The following is a 12,970-nucleotide window of genomic DNA, read 5'->3' as shown; positions in this document are numbered from 1 at the left end:
ACCAAACCATTGATCATAATTGCAAGAAAACCCACAATCAAGTATCATATTCTTGCAATTTTCAAAGTATAGTCATACAACTATCTAAGCTCATTTTCACCTATTCATTATCTTTCCTAGCATTTTCCACAACCTACACTAAGCCTCAATTCTACAAGAACATAGCAATTTACTCAACTTTTCATTAAAACCCTAAGCACTATTCATCATCTTCCCCAATCATGCAATCTCCAAGAAAATAAGGTTCAAGGAGTAGAATCTTACCACCAATGGTTGCACAATCAAGGAGTGATGGTTCCTCAAGCTTCCAAGGAGGTAGAAGCCAACAAATCCCTCACTTCTCCTAAGGGTCGGATTTTTGGAGGTATGATTATGGAAGAGGGGAAGATTTGGAGTGATTTAGGCTTTGGAATGGATGAATTTGGCTAAGGTTTGCTCACTCTAGGGTTTCCCCCTTCTTCTTCCCTCTTCTCCCTCTCTTCCTTTCTTTCTTTTCTTCTCTGCTAGTCGACGGGAATGGGAGGGAATTGGGTCTTTTCTTTTTATTCTATAGCCACTTAAGTTAAGTTAAGTTGCTTTGAGCGGGTATTAGCTCGTCTATCTATTTAACTCCATTAAACACCAAACTTTACCCTAAAGTCTGGAATATTTTTCTAGGAATATTTTCACTTATATTTTTATATTTTGGGTACTTTTGCCTACACTCATTTATACCCCTTAATTTTCACAGAGTACACTTTTTACCCGAAAAGTGACCCCAATTCACTTAATTAAGCCCTATACTTAATTTTTACTCACTAATACATGTTTAATTATTCAATCATATTTAATTTACTAATTAATTAGGTTAGGGCTATTATAGTTTGCAACATAGGAAAAAAACGGATTTGAAAGATGGATTTTGAAGATGTAAAGACACTATAATTTTTTACCTAAATAGCAGTATCAAGCCACAATTGTACAGGAATTGGTGAACCAAGAGTAGATGTTATAAGTCCAGCTCTTTCACGAGCTTTATGATCGAATACCTCCAACTTGAAAATAACGGAAGTCGGAAAGCATCCAGATAGTTTCGAAAATAATTTAGAAAACAAAGTGACAAGACCTTACCGTGAACTAGTGATGGTGATGGTCGCACAGTTCTTCCGTTCGGTTGTCCGAGGATGGTGATGGTCGCAGGCAAAGGGCAGTCGCAGGGTTCAACCGTTCGGTTGGGAAAAGGGGGCAGAGCCAGAGATTAGCTAATTTAGGGTTGGAAAAAAAGAACGAGAAAGAAAGTGACCCGTTCGAATTATTAATTTAAAAAAAAAAGCCAACCTGCGAGCTGGCTGTTTGACCCGCGAGCTGGCTCGTTTGAGTTAGGGTTGGATCAGGTCGGGTTGAATCAAGTTGGCAGCTCATTTAAGCCAGCCCAACCCGACTCATTTAGGACGGGTTGACTCGTTTTTGCTAACCTTAGTTATAAAGGTGGAAGCTTTAATAAAAAAATCAGGAACTGGGATGAGAGAGAGAGAGATAATATCAGATAGAGAGATCATACCAGATTAGAGAGAGATCAGAGAGAAGGAGATACAGCAAGAACGTAATAGAAATTGACAACAATGATGCTGAGATGATCTCTTATCTACTTAAGGGGGAAAAAAGGCAAAAAATAAATAAATTGATATGATCAGGTGAAAGATTTATTAATATATTTTATTTTTTTTAAAATATTTTTTTTTTCAAAAATACTTTTTTACGAAAATGTCATTTGAGCATGTCGGAACGTGTCAAACACAATCAAATTCGCGTGTCGAAATGGTCAACATGTCGGGAATGTTGACCGCGTGTCGGACACCGTGTCGGAACATGTCTGAGCGTGTCGGCGTGTCGGTGTGTGTCAGACACGGCACTCTCTGTTTTTTGGAGTGTCCGTGCTTCCTTGATGGTAACAAATAAAATAGACACACAAAAACAATTTGGCTCAAGATAAAAAAAATCGTAGGCTAAGGTTGGTATTTTCGCCCCTTGGTCATTCCTAAAACTCCATCTACTCCTAAAAATGTATTTTTTGCTTCGGGTATTCTTCATTGCCTTGGACACAGATTCCTCTAACACCAAGTTTTACTATCTAATGTGGTTATTGTATATCCCTATGCCCTAAACAACCTTAGGAGTTCTATTGTATTAAGACCCAAGGAAGATTGTGCTTGCCTCTTATTCCTAAGGCAACATGAAGAAGTTGCTACGGAATAACTCTACACACAATAGATGCTCCTCGTTCTAGAGATTCCTCGTTTTGTCAATGATTTTCACTAGCATGGATGTTTTACACTACCAGGAGCATTAGTGCAGAAGCATCACACATTCCATTACAGAAAATAGATTTATATAATAAGTTCAACCTAAGACAAAGAGAGATGCATCTACTTCACCCTTGCCTACTAAAAAGACTCAGTTATACTAAGGAGCAATACAATAGAAAAACAAAGAACAACATAAAACAGAAAATTAAACTAAAAACGAAATGGTCTGGAGCAGCACAAAGAAGAAGACGGTGAAACTACCCAAAGACCCCTACAATTGTGTCTTCTCTCGTATTTATAAGCCACAAGTTCTTCAAAGGTGTTGTCTTGGTCATTGATTTGATCCAACGATTAGGATCACGTTCTGCTCCTGATGGGGACGTCGCTTCTGCCAGCTCAGCTTTGGTTATATGGGTTATTTTTCTTTTTCTTCTCCATTTTGCTAAAGTGTGTGCTATTAAGGAGCTGTAAAAATCGTGCAAGAGGCCATCCATACTTGTCTCCCATATTTTGTTCTCATTTTATGTTTGTCCGTTGCTTTTTTGGCTGTATTGTTGCTTTTTCAGACAAAGGACAACAATGCTACAATGCTTTTTCTCTCTCCTTCTACTTTTTCAGCTTTTGTATGCTCTTTGTCTTTTTTCCCCGTCATTTTCTCTTCTTTTTCCCTCTAGATTTGTTGTAATCAGAGAGATAATGAAGTTAGATGATGTGTCATTACTTAGATGATGTGTCAACATTTGTATTAGTCAAGTTAGTTAGTCGGTTAACTACCCTTGTATATATACCTTTGTGTACTGTGTAATCGAGAGGGTATTCATTCTAAGAAAGCATTGCATGTTATTCATCTTCTGGTCTCTTCTTCTTCTCTGATATGGGTTTCATCATTTTCCCTCATGTTCTTCTTTGCTGTTTTCATGGTATCAGAGCTTGAAGCTCTGGTATCCATCATCTTCCGCTACTTTTGATTCAAGTTCTTCTCCCATGGCTGCATCGCATCTAACCATGGAGAATTTAAACCAAACAGAAAACCAAAACCCAAACCAAAACCTCAATAACCAAAACCCAAACCAAAACCTCAATAACCAAGATCCAAACCAGAACCTCAATGAGGTAAACAATCCAAAAAAGGATCATATTCAATTTTCTGATTTTTTCAATAATCCAAGAAATCCTCTCTACCTTCATCCTAGTGAAAATCCATCCACCATACTTGTTTCACCATCTTTGCATGGATCGAACTATCACTCCTGGTCACGAGCTATGCGAATGGATCTCGGTTCCAAGAATAAATTGTGCTTTATAGATGGATCTATGCGAATTCCTTCAAGATCTGATGAAACTTTCTCAGATTGGGAAAGATGCAACCACACTGTTATAGGCTGGATCCAGAGATCAGTTGATAAATCTATTGCACAATTGATTTTATGGATTGATTATGCTGAAGATGCTTGGAATGATCTTAAGGATCGTTTTTCTCAGGCTGATGTGTTTCGTATCTCAGATTTGCAAGATGATATTTGCAAATTAGAGCAAGGAGATAGAACAGTGGCTGCATATTACACTGAGTTGAAGATTCTTTGGGATGAAGTTGACAACCTGATTCCTCTACCAAAATGCATGTGTCAGGTACAATGTTCTTGTGGTGGTTACACTAGCATGCGAAAAATCAGAGATAGAGATAGAGTCATTAGATTTCTCAAGGGATTAAACAGTCAATATGAACATATCAGTTCACAGGTCATGCTTAATGATCCTCTTCCTACTGTTAACAAAGCTTTTTCCATTATCATCCAACAAGAAAGGAAGTTGAGTTCCATAGTTCATAATGATGTAACAGACACATCTCATGTTTTCACTCATGCTTCTGCATTCAAGAATATTCCTAACATGGGAAGAGGAAAACCAATTGATAACAGAGGCAATACCAATGGCAGAGGCAGAGGGAAATATTGCACTCATTGCAAAATGACAAATCTAATGACAAGGTACTTTGGCATTATAGGCTTGGGCATATTTCTCATACAGTTTTAAAAACTTTGTCTTCTCAATATAGTTTCATTCCAAATAAGCATGTTGTTCCATGTGATGTTTGTCAGTTTTCTAAGCAACACAAATTGCCCTTTCCAATTAGCATATCTAAATCTAGCAAATTTCTTGAGTTGTTACATGCTGATATTTGGGGTCCCTATGCTATAAAATCAGTACATGGTCATCAATATTTTCTTACTCTTGTTGATGATTACACACGATATACTTGGGTTATACTCATGAAACATAAATCAGAGATTGCTCATCATTTGGCAGGTTTCATTTCTTATATGGAAAACCAATTTCAAGCTTTTCTAAAAATCCTTCGGACTGACAATGGTCCTGAGTTCAACATGCCTTCTTTCTTCCATAAAAAGGGAATTCTTCATCAAAAATCTTGTGTGGAAACACCCCAACAGAATGGGATTGTAGAAAGAAAACACAAGCATATCCTAAATGTTGTTAGATCTCTTGCTTTTCAGGCAAACATTCATCCCAAATTATGGTCCTATGCTATATCTCATTCTGTCCACATAATCAATCGAATTCCCACTCCTTTACTTCAATTTCTCTCACCATTTGAAAAACTTTTTGGAACAACACTTGATTTAAATGATCTAAGAGTGTTTGGCTGTCTTTCTTATGCTTCTACACTTATGTCTCATAGATCAAAATTTTCAAAAAGGGCAAGAAAATGCATCTTTCTTGGTCATAAACCTGGGATGGAAGGATACATTCTGTATGACCTTATTGCAGGGTCTATATTTGTTTCTAGACATGTACAATTTTTTGAAGACTGTTTTTCTCTCCTTCATTCTTCATTACCAGACACCAATTATGTTAGACCCTATCCATCACATGATATAATTGTCAATTATGACTTTGATAACCAAAAACAGAATCCCACATCACATCCACCTTCTATTCCCACACCTGAACCAATACAAACCATCACACCAAACCTCAATCAGACACCTATTCCTACATCCGATACTGCTTCAGCATCACCAAACCAAACAGAAAACAGTGACATCCAACTTCCATCAGACCTTCCTCATTATCCTAGAAGATCTTCTAGACATACACAACCACCTAAATATTTGGATGATTATCATTGGAGTCTCTCTACTGCCAAAGCTGAATCTTCTTTTCCAGGTAAGTCATCTGTCATGCATCCTCTTTCCAAGGTGTATACTTTTGATAACTGCTCCTCTCATTATAAACATTATTGCCTTACCTTAAGTTCTCTAGTAGAACCTACAAATTATAAACAGGCTGCACAACATCAGTGTTGGATTGATGCTATGGAAAAGGAACTCAATGCTTTGGATTTTAATCACACTTGGTCTTTAGTGGATGTTCCTGTTGGTATTAAACCCATTGGATGTAAATGGGTATACAAAATAAAACTCAAAGCTGATGGATCAATAGAAAGATACAAGGCAAGGTTGGTTGCTAAAGGATACAATCAAATGGAAGAAATCGATTTCTTTGATACTTTTTCACCAGTAGCAAAGATGACTACAGTGAGAGTGCTTCTTTCCATTGCTGCAGCTCGAGGTTGGAATCTTATACAATTAGACGTAAATAATGCTTTCCTTCATGGAGAGTTACATGAAGATGTCTATATGTTACCACCTCCAGGTTCACCTGCTGTTGCTTCTGGAAAGATTTGTAAACTTCACAAATCCATATATGGCTTGAAACAGGCTAGTCGGCAATGGTATGCCAGATTGTCCTCTTTTCTTGGTTCTCTTGGTTATAAGCAATCTCATGCCGATTATTCATTGTTTACAAGACACAATGGATAATCTTTTACAGCAATCCTAGTCTATGTTGATGACATAGTCATTACTGGCAACAACTCTCAAGAGATTGTCAATGTTAAACACTCTCTTGATACTGAATTCAGGATAAAAGACTTGGGTACTTTGAAATTCTTCTTGGGACTTGAGGTCAGCACTTCCCCTGAAGGATTGGTTCTTAATCAAAGGAAATACACTTTAGAACTATTACAAGATGCTGGTCTTTTAGCTTCTAAGGCTGTCCGTACACCAATGGACCCCTCTTTGAAACTTCAACGTGTGCAAGGAGAAGCTTATTCTGATCCTGCATCCTATAGGCGTCTCATTGGTCGATTGCTTTATCTTACAACAACTCGCCCGGATATCACCTTGTCTGTTCAACAACTCTCTCAATTTGTTGCAAATCCTATGACACTCCATTTTCAGGCAGCCACAAGAGTGCTGCGATATCTCAAATCTTCACCTGCTCAGGGACTGTTCTTTCCAAGAGTCAATAATCTTAATTTATCTGGATTTGCAGATGCTGATTGGGGGTCTTGTCTTGACACTAGAAGATCCATTACTGGCCAATGTTTATTTCTTGGACCTGCTCTTATTCCCTGGCGTGCCAAGAAGCAAAATACCATCTCCAGGTCATCCACTGAAGCTGAGTATAGAGCTTTGGCCTCTATAACTTGTGAAATACAATGGCTATCATTTCTTCTTACTAATCTCCAAGTCGACACATCAGTTCCTGCTACACTTTATTGTGATAACAAGTCTGCCATATATCTGGCTAACAATCCAGCCTTCCATGAAAGATCCAAACACATTGAGCTTGATTGTCACATTATCAGAGAGAAGCTACAAGCTGGTCTTCTTAAGTTGCTTCCTGTTTCCACAAAGGATCAACTAGCTGACCTTTTTACAAAGCCACTTCATCCAGGGCCCTTTCAATTACTTGTCTCCAAGCTTGGTCTTTTGGACATCCATCGTCCAGCTTGCGGGAGGGTGTAATCAGAGAGATAATGAAGTTAGATGATGTGTCATTACTTAGATGATGTGTCAACATTTGTATTAGTCAAGTTAGTTAGTCGGTTAACTACCCTTGTATATATACCTTGTGTACTGTGTAATCGAGAGGGTATTCATTCTAAGAAAGCATTGCATGTTATTCATCTTCTGGTCTCTTCTTCTTCTCTGATATGGGTTTCATCATTTTCCCTCATGTTCTTCTTTGCTGTTTTCATTTGTATCAAATTTATATTGGGCCTTTCTGGAGTGGACTTGGGTCACTTGAAATGCAAAACAACAAGTTAAGCCCGAAATTAATGAAATTTGGTAGTTTTGCTCTAGGTTGCTTCAAGTCGTTCCGCTAAAATGAGTTGCTCCCAGTCATTCCGCTACAGCAAGTTGCTCCGCCCAAAATGTGCAAAAAGTGCTCCTGACTACAAAAGTGGATATGAATGGTGAAAATAACAGCAAAATAAGGGGAATTTGACATGAAAACATACAAGATAGCTCTACACTTTTGGGAGCTATCAGTCAAGACTATCTACCCTCCTGTGGTTGCTTTCTTGCCTATGACAAGGTGAGGGAACACTATCCTGTTGTGGCTTACATTTACATGTTAAACGAAGAATGCCTATGGACATATATATAAATGTATTCATGAAGATTCCTTCATAAGATTTTTGTGTTGCTCTTTGGAGTTGCCATTGCTTATCGACAGTCCTGTATTGAGTAGTCTCGATCCATGCGACCATTTTTAAAATTCACGAGCTAGCTAAACAATTTGTTGTAATTATCATCTACTTTGCAATTCCTTTTAGATTCTCTGGCTTTTACACCCAGTATATGTAAGGTCTATGGGTTGATATTAATCTTATTTTGCCAACCATGTTGATTCTTGCATGCTAAATTGATTTAACATTTCTCCATCAATGATTTTTAGAATGGTGCAATCACATATATATCCTTTATAGAGGTGTCTTCCAGAACACACATGGGCTTATCTTTGTTGTGGATAGCAATGATCGTGACCGTGTTGTTGAGGCTAGAGATGAGCTCCATCGGATGTTGAATGAGGTAAATAGAAGACACTTGGTGATGACAAAATAAGGTGTTCACTCTGTGTGTGTCTCATGAATCCAAAATACGTCACAACGTAACTGATTGAAAGAAGATTGAAAAGGAATTTCTCATCTGAAAAAGTAGTTTGTTTCTGAAATTGCTTAGAGCGAAGAATTAATGATCAGCTATATTATTTTATAACCATTGATTATTATTGTTCTACTTCCAGTAATAGCCTTTCCTGACTGCCAACTTATGAGCAATGATGGTAAAACTGTTGCATTTAGAAGCTTTATATTTTGTTTTAATTTTTAGTCTTGTATTTGCTCCTTTGAGTTGAGAGATGCATTGCTCCTTTGTATTTGACAACAAACAGGATCTCCCAAATGCCATGAATGCTGCAGAAATCACGGACAAGCTTGGTCTTCATTCTCTTCGTCAACGCCACTGGTACTCACTATTCAGATGCATTTTTGTTATGTCGGTGATTTGCCCACCTTTTTCTTCGTTCTGATAATTGAGGAACAATGCCCAGACTGCCATTTTTTTGGCATTTATATACCAAACTGCCACGGGAAAAACTAAATTTACCAAATTGTCACGTGTAGAAGTTCTCTACTATTGGCAGTGAACTTGGTAGCCAATAATTTCTTAACATATGACATACTTTCATAGGAAAAACTGACTGCCACGTGTAAGTTTGCTACGATTGGTAGCGAATTTGGTAGCCAATGATTTGTAATATCATTCTTGTACCCCCGGCTGCAAGATTTGGCATGAGTCACTCATTGTCCGTACCCTTTCGCACTATCGATCACTCTCTGCCCTTCCAAGCCCTTGGGATATTACAGATATAAGACTAGATTCTTGGCTTTTGCGCTGGTAGCGCCACCACCGCACAATTGGCGCATGTGTTTTCGCAATCCTAGAGCTTCTAGCACGAGTTTCACGCTACCGGCACGGTTATACAATGACTTTAAGATCTTCTATAAACTACATGCCTCTTAATCCTGATTATTTTCTGAATTTTTCTGATATTTTTTTTTTCTAAACCTTCTTTCAATGGCTGATTTTTCATCTTTTGCAAAGCGGGGAGTGATTGAGAAACAGAGATAGATGCCCGTGAAATCTCTTCCAAGAGATTTATTGTTGCAAATTTTTGGAGTCTCTAATGTAACATTCTTAGAGTCTACTATAGAAAAAATTCAATATTAAGTTGCAAATCTCTTATTTATTTTATCTTTTAATTATTTTTTAATAATTCTATCCTATAAAATTTTATTTATAAATTTATTTATAAATTTAGGTTAATTTTTACGAGACAAACAAATCGATTTCTTTTTTTCTTCGTGTATCAGGAAGTTTATTATAAACATGTTATTCATGTGTCTACATTTCAACCAACTTCTTTTAATTTATACTTGTCAGGAAATTTTTATTTTATTATATTTTGTAAACTACATGTTAGCCTCTTAATCCTGATTATTTTTTGAAACCTTATGATATTCCTTTTTTTTCCTTGAACTTTCTTTCAATGGCTGATTCTTCATCTTCTGCAAAGCAGGGAGAGATTGAGAAATAGAAACAGATGCCTCTAAAATTTCTTCCAAGGGGATTATTATTGCAGATTTTTGGAGTCACAAATGTGACATTCTTAGAGTCTATTAATTGTAGACACCATTTAATATTAAGTTGCAAATCTCTTATCTATTTTATCTTTTAATTATTTCTTTAATAATTGTGTCCTAGAAAATAAATTATAAAATTTATTTAAAATTTGCGTTAACTTTTACGAGATAAATAAATTGGCTTCTTTTATTGTCCATTCTCTATGTTTTTTATTAAACTTTTTATTATTCATTTGTTTACACTTCAACCGATTTCTTATAATTTATATGTATCAGTAGAGGTGACAATATGACTTGAACCTGACGAATCAACCTGCCAAAAATGGCGGGTTGTGTTATACATCTCAACCCACCAACCCTCCTCAACTTGCCCCACTTAGTTGTGGGTCAAAACGGGTTGGTGGGTTGGCCCGCGAGTTTTTTATTTTACTATTAGGTAGTATTTTATTTGTTACTAAGCTTTTGTGACATAATATGTTTTTTTTATCTTAGTACTCCCCTAAAAAAATAAAGAAGAAAAACTTTATTTATGACAAAGGTTATCTATATATGGAGACAAAAATATTTGACTGAATATTAGCTTATATTTAGGCTTTAGATTGAAAAAAATTAAGGGAAGTGTGAAATGAAAATAAGTAATATTATAAAATTAACAAAATATAATTTATTTTTATTTTTTAGGTGAGTTGATATTTCTAACCCACCATCAAATGGCGGGTCAACCCGCCCAGCCTCATTTTTACGGGTTGAGTGCAGGTCGGCCCGTTTTGTCACCACTATGTATCACGAAGTTTATTTTTTAATTTGTTGTAAACTACATGTTAGTCTCTTAATCCTAATTATTTTATGAAACATTCTGATATTGCTTTTCTTTTCGGTTGGCTGAACTTTCTTTCAAGGGCTGATTCTTTATCTTCCGCATAGCGGGAAGTGATTAAGAAACAGAGACAAATGCCCTGAAATTTTTTTCAATGGATTTATTATTGCACATTTTTGAAGTCACTAATATAACATTTTTAGAGTCTATTATATATACCATTCAATATTAAGTTACAAATGCCTTATCTATTTTATCTTTTAATTATTTTTTAATAATTATGTCCTAGAAAATTATATTTATAAAATTTTATTTAAAGTTTGCTTTAATTTTTACAAAACAAACAAACTGAATTTTTTTTTCTCCATGCGTTACGGGTAATAAACTTGTATACTGTATAAGCCTTATTCAATCTTCTCTAATTGACCATAATTTTGCTTCTGCAATTATTATTATTTTTATCCCGGTAACTATTATTTTTGGATGATATTGCAATGTTAAACGTACGATACTATATATTAGGAATAGGATTCAAATTATTATTAATTTGGTCTAATTTATTATTGACCATCTATGAATACTGCCTCACATTTTTTAAAAATTATTTATTTATTCAAATATAACGGATGAAAATTTATTCTCCATATATCCCACTTAAAATCTCACATACCTTACTAGTGAGATTTACTAGGTTTTTGCCGCTTGTCAAAATATTGTATTTCATCTTAAATTCTATTCCTTCCTCATTTTTTTATCTCCTTTCACATAAATATCATTAAATTGATGTTAATATTTTGTTATATAAATTAAAAATTAATATTAATTTAATTTAATTAAATAATAGTTAATAATAAGTGATTCTTATTTATGTGGAAATATTTTCAAAATCCATGTAATTTCAACACCGCATTTATGTTTAGTAATAATAATTTGTCAATTGAATTTTTTTATTTCTTTATTTGCTAAAAAAATCTCTAGAAGGGATTGAATTTATTTATGAAACTAAAAAAATTAAATTATAATATAACAATTTGAGGTTTTTGAATTTTAAATTTTTTTAAAAAATTGTATCAGACAAATCAAAATTATATATGATATTAAATGTTATTTGATACAATAAATTTTTATCAATTTTCAATTCCACATCAATTTGATTAAATTATTAAAATAATTATTTACATACTATTATTCTTTTATTGTTAAAATATTATCAAAATTAATTATGAAGTTAATAAAAAATTTAATGTTTTTGAATTTGTAAAAAATTTCAAAAATCTCCATCTTAATGAAAATTATTTTTTATAATTTTCTTATTTAATGCAAAATAATAATTCTAATTTAATGTTAATTTCTCAAAAAACAAATCTAGAATAGTTAATGAAGTTGTACAATACGGCACATAAGTAGCACATCTTTATATTATTCAAAGGTTGAAAAGGAAAGAAATTAATTAAATATTTCACTGCTATTTTCTCTGCACAAAGTTGCACAACTTTATATTATTCAAAGGTTGAAAAGGAAAACAATTAATAAAATATTTCACTGCTATTTGCTCTGCACTTCTTGATATATAAATGCAATCCTATGAATATAGAACATTTGATTAATTGGGTGTAATAATAATTTGTCGGTTGAAGTTTTTTTATTTCTTTATTTGCTAAAAAATTCTCTAGAGGGGATTGAATTTATTCATGAAAATAAAAAAAATTATAATATAACAATTTGAGGTTTTTGAATTTTTAAAAATTGTATCAGACAAATCAAAATTATATATGATGTTAAATGTTATTTGATACAATAAAATTTTATCAATTTTCAATTCCACATCAATTTGATTAAATTATTAAAATAATTATTTACATACTATTATTCTTTTATTGTTAAATTATTATAAAAATTAGTTATCAAATTAATAATAAATTTAATATTTTTGAATTTGTAAATTTTTTCAAAAATACCCATCTAAATGAAAATTATTTGTTATGATTTTCTTATTTAATGCAAAATAATAATTCCAATTTAATGTTAATTTGTCAAAAAAAAAAACTTTCTAGAATAGTTAATGAATTTGTACAATACTGCACAAAAGTTGCACAACTTTATATTATTCAAAGGTTGAAAAGGAAAACAATTAATAAAATATTTCACTGCTATTTGCTCTGCACTTCTTGATATATAAATGCAATCCTATGAATATAGAACATTTGATTAATTGGGTGTAATAATAATTTGTCGGTTGAAGTTTTTTTATTTCTTTATTTGCTAAAAAATTCTCTAGAGGGGATTGAATTTATTCATGAAAATAAAAAAAATTATAATATAACAATTTGAGGTTTTTGAATTTTTAAAAAT

Source organism: Gastrolobium bilobum, unplaced genomic scaffold (assembly GCF_033153095.1).
Source record: "Gastrolobium bilobum isolate Gb01-03AN ecotype WA unplaced genomic scaffold, APGP_CSIRO_Gbil_v1 utg1951, whole genome shotgun sequence".
In the NCBI taxonomy this organism is placed as follows: domain Eukaryota; kingdom Viridiplantae; phylum Streptophyta; class Magnoliopsida; order Fabales; family Fabaceae; genus Gastrolobium; species Gastrolobium bilobum.
This window is presented reverse-complemented; position numbering follows the sequence as displayed.